Genomic DNA, 14,032 nt, shown 5'->3' on the forward strand with positions numbered 1-14,032 from the left:
ATCCTGAGGGTCAACAAAGTTCCTGACAGCCAGAATACTGATAAAGTTTTTACAGACACTATGATTCAAACAGTATTTTTAATAATAACTTTTTGGACCTTAAGTCTCTGCCAAACTCTGGGAGTTTATCAAATTGACTACCTTCTCCAAATTTCAGCCTGTTGCCAAAGAAATGCACAGTTCTGATTGTAAACAGACAGTAGGTAATTTTCATGCCCTTACAGCCCTCTCTCTATTGACTTACTGTGAGTTTATTGCTCTGGAGAATATCTTTTATTTTCTCCATCAACACTATGCTGCTGGTGGTCCCACCAATTTCTGACAATATATACACCTGTCTGAACATTAGCAAATTACCTCCACTTTCACTTTTGAATAGCCACTTGGTTTATGACCTCATGATGTGCTTTTGATGAATACCATGATAGTAAGTATTTATAAGTATCATGAATATAAAGAGAAATAACTTTTCATAAGTATCATGAGAATAAAGAGAAATGGCTTCAATAGTTTGTGATAAATTACATGTTATATTCAATATTTATATACTTTACTGTTGTTGGAATGATCTACACATTTGGAATTATTTGCTGAATTTCATTCACATACATTCTTCATGAAAAGAGCTAGTTTAAGTTTTCCTTCCAACTTTTTAGTACTAGTCTTTAGCTGACCTGTTGTGTCTTCCCGATGTTTGGTCCTATCCTTATTGGTCTGTTCAACATTTTTTTAACATGATTTGATTATAACAACATGCCAAAACTGAACAGACTTTAACTCCCAATTAAGGATGCTAATCTGTTTTACTTAAATCCACAGGTTCTTGGTGATCAATAGATGTAAGTACTGGCACTGTAGTTTTTTGTTTTTGTTTTTTTTTAATAAATGAAGCCTGTTTTATTACTTCAAGTGTTAATGATAAAAAAAAATTCAGCACAGCTGTTGCATTTAAAAAAGTGAAACTACATACTATGTTTCTAGCTTAGTAAACAGATGAACCTGATGTCTCTGAATAACATAATTGAGCATTGGTTCAGTACATTTTATGAAGACCCGTAAATTAAAGAACTACTAGTTTAAAGTTAGTGATTATGAAACAAATATGTATTCATAGTTTCAACTTCTTTTTCCTTCCTCTACCATCAGGTGCTCCATCTATTTTACGTTTCTGAGTTGAAGGCTTTGGTCCTCTTTTCTTTTTCTCTGCCTTCTCTTTTTCTTCTAGTTCCATGTTTTCTCCTTCAATCAAGGTAATTAAGGTGTTACATCTCCTCTGGAGCTCCATTGCTGTTCTGAACTTAAGAAACCAGTCAAATCTGAACTGTGGAGAGTTGCAAATACACTGTCGTAATTCATCATAAACATTTTCTTTGTCAAATCCAAGTTTGTGCAGCATACAGATCAGAAAATGATCCTATTCCTCAGTATAGTTTTTTCCTTTGTTAGTACCATATGATATTCTCAGCTGATGGAAAGGTGCTTTGTACCGTCCAATCTTTGTGTCAAGTGCTTTCTTGATACTAATTCTTCTTTGAATTCTTGCCTCTCCCCTTTCAATCTGAGCCATAATCTTCTCTATGTCTTGGAGTTCATTGCATCTTTCCCAGAACACAGCTAAGTATTCAATAACTTCTTCTGGAGCTTTTCCTTCTACTTCTCTTGCTATATTTTCAATATCATCACGACCCCACTTCTCATTAGCTTTGATAAACTGGTTAAAATCTCTCTTATTCCAATTGGTAAATCCCTGTGTTAGAAGCTTCTCTTTTTCTTCTAATTAATCATTTAGGGGTTCAGCTTCATCACTTTTAAGCTGTTCTTCTTTTTGTGCTTGTGCTGCATTTGGTAGGTCAGGATTTCGAGGCACCTTGTACCCAATAGTATTTCTGTAATATTAGAATTTCTTTTTCCAGTAATTCAAATAAACATGGAGGAAAAAACTGGAAATCCTGAACATTGGGTTGTTCAGAGGTTGAGGAGCTTTTGGTGCTTTAGGTTCACTGACACGAAGAGCTTCCCTGAAATAGGCATCAACAGCATAGTTGGCTTTTCTTTCTCTTTCAGGTGGTTCAATCCACTCTGTGAAAGTAATCTTGTTTTTCTCTATAATCTTCTCCTTCAAAGTTATAAACACTCGATTTTGTATCCATTGTAAAGTTTCTAAGTGAGCTTTCACCCGTCTTGGAGAGTTTTTCATTCATCTCTGCAGTCTTCTTTGCACCTCTTTCCAAAATACCATCAGTATCTTCATCAGTAATCTCACTTTCCTTTGAAGCAAATTCATGCATTGCCCCATGTCTGATCATTTGAAGCATTTCATCTTTGCCAATTTTGTTCAGATTCTGATCCACAAGTCTTCCTTGCTGAATGACTATTGAATCCAGTCTGAGTTTCATCTCAGCACGTTCCACTATTCTTTCTTCTACAGTGTTATCAGTTATAAAGCAGAACACTCTGACTGTCTTGGTTTGTCCATTCTATGTGCTTGGTCCATAGCTTGGAGATCTACTTGGGGATTCCAATCTGAATCATACAAAATTACTACAACAGCAGTAGCAAGATTGATGCCAAGACCACCAGCATGCGTGCTTAACATGAACACAAACTTTGTGCTGTTTGGTTCATTGTATGCATTGATGGACTCTTGTCTCTCATCATGGGCTGTCTGCCCATCTAATCTGCAGTACTCATAATTTCTCCACATACAATAATCTTCCAGAATATCCAACACCTTTGTCATTTGACTGAAGATTAGTACTCGTGAACCTTGTTCTTTTAATTTAGGGAGCAGCTTTTCTAATACCACTATTTTGCCACTGTTGGTAACTAGATGCATATCTGTGGTATAAGGTGGACCAGGTTCAGCTCCATCAAAGAGATATGGATGATTACAGCATTTCCTCAACTGCATCAGGATGCTCAATAACCTCATTTTGTCCATCTTCCCTGCAGAGTATATCTATATCCTTCATTAATATCCGAGTATACCATTCCCTCTGCATTTTGCTGAGATCCACTTATATTTTTACTTCCTTCTTTGGAGGCAAACTCTTTTCAACATCAGCTTTAATTCTTCAAAGGAGGAATGGGCGCAATACCATATGAAGCCTTTCAACTAGCTTTTGATTCCCAAGGCAATTATTTGTATCAAACCAGGAATCAAAGTCATCAGCTGAATTAAAGACATCTGGCACCAAAAAATTAAGAAGTGACCAGAGCTCACGCAAGTTGTTTTGAAGAGGTGTTCCAGTGAATAATAATCGATTTGTAGTCTTGAATTCCCTCACTATTTCTGATAACTTAGACTTTTCATTTTTGATCCTGTGAGCTTCATCTATAACTAAGTACCTCCAATTAAACTTTTTGAAAACAGACTTCTCTTTTATAAGCATTTTATAAGATGTTGCACATACATCCCATTCTCCTGGTAATAAAATGTCCTTGACAAAAGCAGCTCTTTGTTCTTTATCTCCAATCAAACAAACAGACCCAGGTGTTGGTACCCATCTCTTGAATTTACGCATCCAGTTGTGTAATGTAGATTTAGGAACCAAAACCATATGAGGACCGGGAATGTTTCTGTAGTGTTTCATATACCCAAGAAGAGAAATTGTTTGAAGAGTCTTTCCCAGACCCATTTCATATGCAAGGATATCATTAATGTCATTCTCATACAAAGGAATGAGCCAATTTAATCCTCGAACTTGATAATCTCAGTTTACCCCATTTTACATATGGTGGAGAGTCTTCAAATTGAGTGCAAACGTTGGTTGCTTTGGAGCTTCCTGTTAATAGTTCTTCATCCTCCTCTTGCTCTGTTCTACAGTGTCGGTAGTTGCCTACTGATAGCAAGTTCTGTTTCTATCCTTTTTTATTCGTGGGCGCCCTGGTTTCATTTTCAAAGGTGAGGTTGGAGTCTTCTGAGCAGCAGGCTGACCGAAATGTGCAAACAGCTCTGTTTGCTTTAATAAATACTCAAACCTATTTGCTCGGTCAATTTGCATTTTTTCTTCATAAGCAGGATCTGGCTCTTGGATTTCTTTTTGCTTTGCAGGAGATGTATCATCAAATACTTCCGCCACCTCAGAGTCTGCGGGGCCAGCGCCTGCTGCGGAGGGGGCCGCCTGAGCCGCGACGCCTTCCAGGCCGCCTTTGTTGCTGCTGCTCACGCCGCTGGAGGCCGAGGCCACGGGCTTGGGAGGCGCACTCTCGGAAGGTGGGGGTGGCGGAGGCTCGGTCGCGGACGACATGCTGTTCCGTTTGCATCACCCGCCGCTGCCAGAGGCCGGGCCCGGCAGGGATGAGCAGGCGGCCAAGGCCTGGGCGGCTGCGTCACAACCGGCTGATGGAGGAGTGAGAGCGAGAGCCCACCGAAGGCCCCCTGCGCCGCCGTTTTGCCACAAGCCTGGGGCAGGCCCAGCAGCCTGGCCTCTCGCGTTGGCCTCCTCTTCCGCGGGGCTATGGCTTCTGGCACTGTAGTTTTTAAGGGACAAGTCCCTTTTTACTTTGCAAAAGTAACCATGATTTTTCAAACATTTCTCAATAATAAATAATAGACCAACCAGTGATTTACTCTAAGATACAGCGGAACTCCTGGCCCATCCCCCAAAAGGATCAATATCATAAATTTATCACTTAATGTCAGAGGGCTACTTCCAGCTGAACAGCTTTTGGCTTTTGTTGAGTTTCTTTCTGGACAGAAGCATGGATTTGACTTATTGTTAACCAGACTATTACCTCAAAGTAAGAGCAATAATGAAAAATATTAAAAGCTATCATTTATTGATTGTGTGTACTATGCACCCATACATTGTTACATAATTGATTTATAGGTAGATACCTACATACATATATGGATATTAATAATATAATCCTCATAGTAATTTTATTTATTATTATCATTATTATTATTATTAGCTCCACTTTTCCAGTGAGGAAGCAGAGAATCACATAAGTTTAGAGATGTGAAATCTAGTATAAACTACAGGGAGCACTGCATTTTGAGTTTATATGACTCTAAAAGAACCAAAATTTAGGTACTTTCCACTATCCTCAATATCTCAAATTAGGATCTAACTACCTCTTCTTGAAGGTATGGAGACAACACCCAGGTACCAGTAAGTTAAGTGAAAATCAAGAAAATATGCCTATAGTCACAAATTTTAGGAAAATCTACATCTGTAAATATTATTTAGCACTAAAATGGATTCTTGCTAGGAAAAAAATCTTACGTTTTCAACTTTGAGAAATTTGACAACAGAAATGAGGTCAAGGGTTTTATGGGATATATATTTCCTAATTTTTTTCCTGCAAACACAGTCTAATCAATGAACTTGCAAATTGACCAGTGAATTAGTAATTAGATTGCTTTAGTAAAGTTATTTCTTCATCATATATACATTTCTCATTACACTTTTTATAAGTATATATTGTAATATAAAAATTGTGATATCAATATACTACAATTAGATTGATTTTTTGAAATGGAGGTTTTGGGAGGTACTACTTACTTATGCTTCTTTCTTTCATCTTTTGAACCAAGTGAGAAATAGTTGTACTAATGAAAATGAAGATTAAATAATATGTGGTTTTATTGCTGTTAAAGCTGGATTGAAAAAGCAGCCTGGATTAAGATTCAAAATGTGAGCTCTACAGTCTTCCATGTAAACTGTATTAAGCACTACATTGCAGATGCTGCAATTGTTGACAGAAAGAGAAATAAAAAGAAAAAGAGGGAGAAAAGGCAGTTCAGGGATGTGAGCACACAAGAAGTTGGCCTATGTATGAATACTGTTTTTTAATGCATTAACTCAACCAGACAAAGGGCAATGAATGTCATTTTTTCTCTTAACATGGGATAAGTAAATAAATACACAGAATACCTGGAAATATTACTCTATTACTTCTACTTAGAAAATGGAGTGGCCACTTATGCACAGAAATCCAATGAGGTTAAAATAGTGTTTCCCCAACAAATTTGATGGAGAACTAAAGTTGTACTGTAAGAGATGAGTCTATATGCTGAAAGTAAATAGATTGAGGGATATTGATGACTAAGCATCAGATAAACTGAAATAGGCAATGAACAAATTGTTCTTAAATTAGATGTAATACACAGATATCCTGAAGGCTTAGCTGAGTATGTTTGCCATTAATAGGAGTAAAGAGTGCTATGTACCTGGGAGATCCATAGAACAATGAAAAGCCAAAAGCATGACAGAAAATATTTTTAAATGACATGAAGAAAAACAAAAGGAATATACTATGGACTATTTATATAATAACAAGGCACGCTTTCCTACAATCACACATTTGTGCAGTGGCAAAAAGTGGTTTTTACCCCAAATATTTAATGTCAAATAAAAAGTGACCTCATGCGCAAGCTGCAAATAAGAAAAGTTCATGATATGCAGTTACGGAGAGAGATTTTCATACAACACCAGATGGGTTTATTCCAAGAAATCTATTAGTATGGCATTGCTTTCATTTCTTTTGGTCCAGACTTTGTGCTTCAATGTTGTAGGCTTAGGAACTGCCATTGTCAGCTCATCAAGATTATATCCATCTCTCCAGTCCAGATGGCTGTACCCGCCAGCCAATTCATTTTTCCTATGATTATAGGAAATCACATTATTATCAATCTGTTCGTTGTTTGGTGAAAAGGGAAGACTTAAGGAACTCGATGTTTAATGGAGTCAAACTGAAATTGCTTGATACATACCCCTCCTCAGGTTGGAGGTATGAGGGTGCAACAAGCTTCTAAGAAGTGCAGATCTTGAACCAGGCCATCCATGCCCATCCTTCTGTCTGTAATCTCTCTGAATATTTTAAATAAGTATGCTCTCTCCCATCATGTACTGATTTTAAACACTGGAGACCTTTTTATGTTTGTCTTCTTCTCTTGTACCTGATATTAGTATGTGGAGATTTCCACACATTACTCAGAACACTGATAAATTCTTGACTATACTTGTTAATAATTAATTTTCTACATTAAGAAAAGGATGAAGAGAGTCTCCTAATTCTAAATGTGAATATAAAGATCTAATTTATAACTTATAACTTTTAACTTTCCCATCTAGAAAATGGCACCCTACATCACATTAAATCTTGTGAAAGCCTTCAAAGGAATAGCTCCCATAGCTAGAGCTTCTCAAAGAAAAAATGGATAAAAAGTTTAATAAAAGCACATAATCAAATTCTTATGAGAGAAAAAAATAGGGAAGTCTATAAACTGAACTGGTTCCTTATCAACTCACAAATAAAAGGAAAATAAATATTTTATGTGCCTTCATTGGGGAAATTAAGGTTTAAATCAAATTGCCAAGACATTGGTCATGGACAGAAGAAAGATAACCCCTGAAGGTAACAGTGGTGAAATAGCCAGCTCACTGTTATCTACCCTGCCAGGTTTGCTTTCCTTGGTCAGATAGCCTAAACCCTTATGTATGGGAGGCAAACGTTTTGAAATACAAGTATGTGATAGGCATTTACTATTAAAATATTCAGGAAGTTCAACCCATACTTGCCTGAGTAACCAATTCTCAAAAAAGAGTGACCCAAACCCACAATTCCTAGAATCATTTGCCTAAAGATCATTCTGCCAAGTGGTCTGTTAGCTTAAATTTAGTCTCCCTTTAAGAAATTTTGGAGCTATATTTGAGACTTGTTTTTGTTGATATTGTATAACTTTGAAACACCGGCATCTTTGTAGAATTTGACAGATCATTTAATAAATAAATCTGAAAGTACTTTTTCAATTATATCATCATTTCTAGTATACACATATCAAATTTATCATATTACCTGATTTTTTTCTTATAGGTGCATTTTTTCTTTCATTCTTCAATCTCTTTTGAATATTTAGAGATATTTTACTTCTTTAAAGATTCTCTGAAAAATGTTTTATTCCTAGTAATTAATATTTAGGAAACATTTATAGCAGTCCTTAGAAACTTTACCCACTGCATTTATGCCTTTGTTCTTGTTGTTTTATTACATTGTGTGCCTGTGTTTACTCTGTGCATTAGACAAATTAGTACCAGCCAATATTCATTTCTGTTAGGTGCTGATATTTTGACAGGAAAGAAACAAAGGGAATTTGATGAGTCAGAATGTTATTGAACTCCACTAAATCTTATTTTTCAAGATAATTTTTTAAAAGTAAATGTGGAACAAAAGGATACATGGAACATTGGTATCATCACCATGCCTAAAATTTCACTGTTGTTTAAAGGCAAGTCACAATTATTCACTTTGGATAGTCAACAACCAGTCGATTATTTAGCAAAATCTTTATATAGCACACCTGTATATCAGAATTGTAAATTAGCAGGGACTCCTCACTCAGTAGTACACAAATGTTGGCTGTAATTAAATTTTTTCAGTGATTAGTTGTGCAAATAGACTGAGCCAGAGACTTAAGTTGAAATCCCAACTCAGCCACATTACAAGGATATAACCTTATCCACCCTACACTTCCCATTCCCAATTTGTCCCCAGACTCTCTAGGGAGTCTATTATATGTAAAACATGCAATTATTGACCTTAATATATAAGTTTCACCAGTTATTCACATTTGCTACCATACTTGCTTCCATAGAAACTACAACTTTTAATGCAGCCAATCTCTCTAAGGCTGGCAAACCTAACTTATCTATTTGATACTGTATCATAATAACAGTAAATGAGATAAAAGAGGATTTTTGGAATTAGGTCACCTAAATTTGAGTTGTATTTTTTAATGTGTCAGTTGTACAAGAAGGATTCTCAGCGACTACAACCAGGAAGAGAGGGAACCAACTGGGTAGAGCGGGAAAATTGAGGTTCCAGTGCCAGCCAACAAGAGCTGGGAAACATGGCACTTCTAGAGGCTGGATGGAAAGTAAAAAAACCTGAATAAAGCAAGAGAAACTGTCCTAGAAAATACACTCAGTTGAGCCAGGCTTGTACAAATTCAATAGCATTTTTAGGGTTGGAAACTTTTATAAATCTGTTTTGGCATATACCCTATAGATTGGTTCTATATATGATTATATATACATATACATGAGTATATATGATTCTAACCTTCTGTGGACTGTGCCATCTTTTCCTCAGGTAAATGCACAAAATGAGTTACAATGTAAGGCCCTTACCTTCTGTTTTTTTTTTAAGGTATCATTGATATACACTCTAATAAGGTTTCACAAGAAAACAATGTGGTTATTACATTCACCCTTATTATCGGGTCCCTCCTCCCCAATACCCCATTGTAGGCACTGCCCATCAGTGTAGTAAGATAAGGCCCTTACCTTCTTATCTGTCACTCCTCACATGCTAATTTAAAGCTCTTAACTGCATCTAGCCCTTTTTATAATGGCAAGAAATATAGCTCCTTTCCAAACCACTTGATGCTCCTAAGTAGCACTAGTAAAGGCATACCAATCTTGACAGAAATGCCTAGGGCAAAACATATTTTTCTGAAAAATACATACAAGGGAAATATGAGCCTATAGCTTTAAAATTTCAGAGTAGTATTGTTCTAAGATCTTGTCAAATGGTTAAAGCTTGAGGCTAGGGAAAACAGAAAACGTGAAGATAGATCATTTTGAAATTAGGGTAACAGATTCAATGGAACTCTTATTGAGGATAGATAATAAGCTTGTAATTCATTCAACAAAAGTTTATTTTCACATTGTCTAGTATTTGCTGATCTATTATTCAACTACTAGGTGCTGAGTATATAGTAAAGGAGAAAACTGGTGGCATGGATCATATATAACTACCAAATATAGTTCTTTATATATTTTCTAACAAGGATACCCGTCTTAAGACAGAAAAGGGTATAACGAACAGAACCCTAAGTAAATGAGGAGTAGGTAAAGAAGGAATTATCTAAATTAAGATTTGGGGCTCAGCAAAATTATCACCCAGAGCCTGTTAGCAACTGGAGATTAGGAAAGGTATCAAATCACTACCCAACTACCTGACTTAATTAATAGGGAAAAAAGCATATTCAGAAAAATATACATTAATAACTGCAAATTCACTAATTGAACAAATAGTTGCATATTTACTGAGCAAGTTATCCAGGAACTGGACAGAGCTTACCATCTAATGGAGACATTGCTATATTAAATATTAATTATTCAGACAGCAAGGTGGATACTGCAATGACAGTATGTATAATGTATACATGTATAAGTTTAAGAAAGAAACATGCCTACATCTCCTAGGTACTGCAAAGAAAGCACTTTGGTTTAGTTTCCAGTAACAGAATATATTGAGGTAAACATGGCATAAATATGGAAGACATCTGTTACATGATTTAACAAGAATCCCATATGGCTCACCAATGTTGTCAAGCATTTTCTTCCATTGGTCTACTCAACCATGTCTCCCTTATAATCCAAAGACGGCCCACACCGAAAATCCCACATTGACAAAAGGGAGCAGTATTTCATGACGGCTTTGACCCACAATCTTTGAGACCAAGAGAACGTTTTAATTTCTTTAAACCAGAAGAAAAAAGTAAATGTTGGGAGTAGAAGAAAATGTCTTAATATATAACATCAATATATTCATCTTATTCAGTGTGACTGTGGACTATAAATTTTAATGGCAGAGCCAATAAGTATCATGATACAGCCCTGACTTCAAGAATGTAGAATGCTAGGTACACAGAGAGAAGAATTGTGTTCAAGGTGAAGGGAAGAGCATATTCATTCTTCATGGAAAAGCAGAAGCATCCCTTTCAGAGGCATGGATATTCACACTCAAATTCCCCAGTGGTCCTAGAATCATTAGGTGCATGAGCAGACATCTGCAGTGAGGATACTCAGATTAATGTATTCCAAGTCAATTTCAAGTTAAACTGGACATAATAAACAGATATTCCCAGGGGTGCCTATGAAAATAATTCAGCATCACAATTTTAACAGATTTCCTTCCTATTTTTCAAAATAGATGAGTATTTCCAAAACAAAGGTATGTCTTTTTTTTAAGACTAACTCTGTGTTCCATAAACACTGTGCCAAATACATATGTGCATAACATACACATAATATATTTGTATTTTGACGTCTTTTCCAAGCTGGTTACTTCTGATAAGTGGCTATCTCTGTGTTTTTGCTATCAAGGTCCTTTATTTGCCAACTGGTTAGGAACGAAGGAGGCAAAGGTTGATTTGCTTTTCCCCAGAAACAAATCTCTCATAACACTGATGTTCCACTACAGTAGCCTTCTGGGATTGAGGGAAGCTAGTTCTCATCTTTTACAGCAGTTTCTGCTCACATACAGACAAAACAGATTTTCTTTTAAATGCACTGAACATCAGAATGGTAAGAAAGGCCATTATGTCAGAAAAGAGCTGAAGTCAAAAAATAATTGCCCAAATATTTCCAATAATCAGAGCACTTTAAGAAGCTTCTTATAATATATCTGCAGATATCAAGGTTTTCTGGCCTTTGTAGGTATAAGAGTCTTATTTTAGAGAGCAAAGCTGCACAGCTGAGTGATCAAAAGCATCAGAGCTTTTCTGGCAGAAATCAATGTGGTTCAAACATTAGTAAGTATATATGCTGTGATGAAAATATTTCTTTATAATATACTTTTACACTCTCAGTTGTGAATTTCCTTGGGAATTATTTCCGAAGACAAGCTGCAGGGAAAACATCAATTAATCTGCTGAATGAATTTTTGAATCCATTCTCAATGCCGAGACCCCCTCCTGGTGCTTGGTAATTACCCCAATATTTTCTGTACGCTTGTTTAAATGGCTTCCTCTTGGGCTTCCTGTGAAGAAGGCCTTTCTCTCTGCTGATCTGAAAGGCAGTGTGCCTTATCGCTCTGCCTCATTCCATCTGCAGCTTGTGGGGGGTCCCGCTAATCACTGTCATTGGAACATCGGATGAGCAGTCTGGGGACATAGATAGATGTGACACTAAAGGGGACCAGGGACTTTCCAACAGAGTGCTCATCTCCGTAAATGAATCATGCCCTCCCAGATTCAAAGCAAGAGACGAACTCTTTTAAAGCAAAGACCTGCACCTTAATTATACAAATACAGTGATCAAAGTTATCATTGCTCTTTTCAAAAACCAGGGATTTATTAGAATGGTGTTTTGTTACCTTTGGCAGAAAATGTTTGGTCATTGTGAAAGGCAAAAGCAACAGAGGAAAATAAAATAGGAGAGGAATTAAAGTAGCAGAAAAGGGAAAATATTTTTAAACAAAAATGCTATGTATAGGGAAATGCAGTTTGAAAAGCAGTTGATGCTAAAGAATGATAAAAGTTGTGAAGAGTTAGATTGTGAAAGAACTTCAAAGCGTATTCAAATGTCACACTGATTTTTTTCTTACATCTTTAAGTACAAAGTTTCAAAAGATAAATGTGATCCATAATTTATCTACACATGATTTATCTATGAGAAAATAAATCACAGTGATATTTTTCATATAAAGAAGCCTCATTTAGAAATACTTATTTTTTACTTTTCTTAAATAAAGATGATTGTCATACTTTTGGAGATTTTGACACGTATGACTACCATTTTCTAAATAAGTTAGTTAGTTCAGAGGTAACTTGAAACTGGCTGTGAGGAATCTAAGGACAAGCTATGCTACTGTGTTTGGTGTATAATGAATGAATGTGTATGATCTAATTCAGGAAACAGATAAAATTTAAAGAATATGGGCAATGAAATATTTTTAGTGGACAAGTCTTTGAACAAAAATTAAGTAAGAGGTTAAGGGAAAACAAGTCGTTCCTTTTATCTGAGGACATAAAATCTCAGTCCAATTAATTTATTCCTCAACTGTGTGAGTCCCAATATTAAAATAGCTTGAGGTACCTTCTCATTTGTAATGCCTATAATTTCTAGGACATAAACTTGGATAATCATAAGGACTTTCTATTGCTGTCATCCAAATAAAGTACAATAGTTAGAAAGCCTCTATATTTACAATATTTATGAAAAATACTAGAAAACTTTTATCCATTTAATTTTAATGCAATATTGATACATCATAGTTCAAAACTTTATCATTAAATGGAAGAGCCAATCTTAATAGGGTGAAGTCTAAAAACCAAGAACAAATCTCAGGTAAGATTCAGAGGTTGATATTAATCTCTAATTTGTCTCTTGTTCTGTTTTAGAATGCCTACTAATCAGGAATTACCTCACCACTTCAAAAAATGTTCTGTTATCAAGTCGATACCTGTTATTAAAAAACAATGGCCAATTCTCAGTTCTTACCTTGGTTGATCTAAGCAACACCTGCCATGGTTTCTCGGGCCTTCTCCATGAATATTTTCTTTGTGAACTCCAGGGTACTATTATCCTCTGATTTTCATCCTACATCACTGACCACTTCTAGTTTATTCTCATTTTGTTGGTTTATCTGCATTCCCTTGACATTCCCCAGATTTCTAATCATTTAAATATTCTACTGTTCAGTCCTCCAATCTTTCTTCTTTATCTGCATCAATCCCTTTGGAAAGCTCTTTCAGTTTTAGTTTTAAATACCATTTATATGTCTATGGCTCAGAAGTTGACATTTTCTTCTGAATAACTACCTTGTACTACAGACTCTGATTTCCAAATTTTTACCTCATCTAACAAGTTTAATGAATGATAAACATGTCAAACTTAATACCCTAAAAACAAAACTCCCAATCTTCTTCCAATGCTCCTCCTGAGATTTCCTAAACTCAGTAAATGGAAAACTCACTTTATTATTGATGAAGCAAAAAACCTTGGATTCATCTGACTTCTCTCTTTCTTTAACTTTCCATTTTGGTATGTGTTAACAAGACAGCCAGAATGGTCCCTGTGAAACTCAAAACAGATCATGTTATTCTTCTATTCCAAACTGTTCATGGCATCCCATCCTGCTCAAAGGTAAAAAAACATGTTTTCTACCAATGGCTAGAGAATAAGGTCTACTACTATTTCTCTGGATACATCATTCTTGGCTTTTCTTTCATTAAAAATCTGTCACTTTAGATTCCTGCTGTTTCTAGATCAAGACAACATTCTCTCAGCTTTGC

At 35.8% G+C, this 14,032-nt stretch overlaps 1 pseudogene; it reads right to left on the minus strand.

The window, feature by feature from the left end:
* Window positions 1–879: 879 nt before the first annotated feature.
* On the minus strand, window positions 880–4,442 carry LOC118926719 (SWI/SNF-related matrix-associated actin-dependent regulator of chromatin subfamily A member 5-like; annotated as a pseudogene).
* Window positions 4,443–14,032: the final 9,590 nt, after the last annotated feature.

This window comes from Manis pentadactyla, chromosome 5, assembly GCF_030020395.1.
Source record: "Manis pentadactyla isolate mManPen7 chromosome 5, mManPen7.hap1, whole genome shotgun sequence".
Classification (NCBI taxonomy): domain Eukaryota; kingdom Metazoa; phylum Chordata; class Mammalia; order Pholidota; family Manidae; genus Manis; species Manis pentadactyla.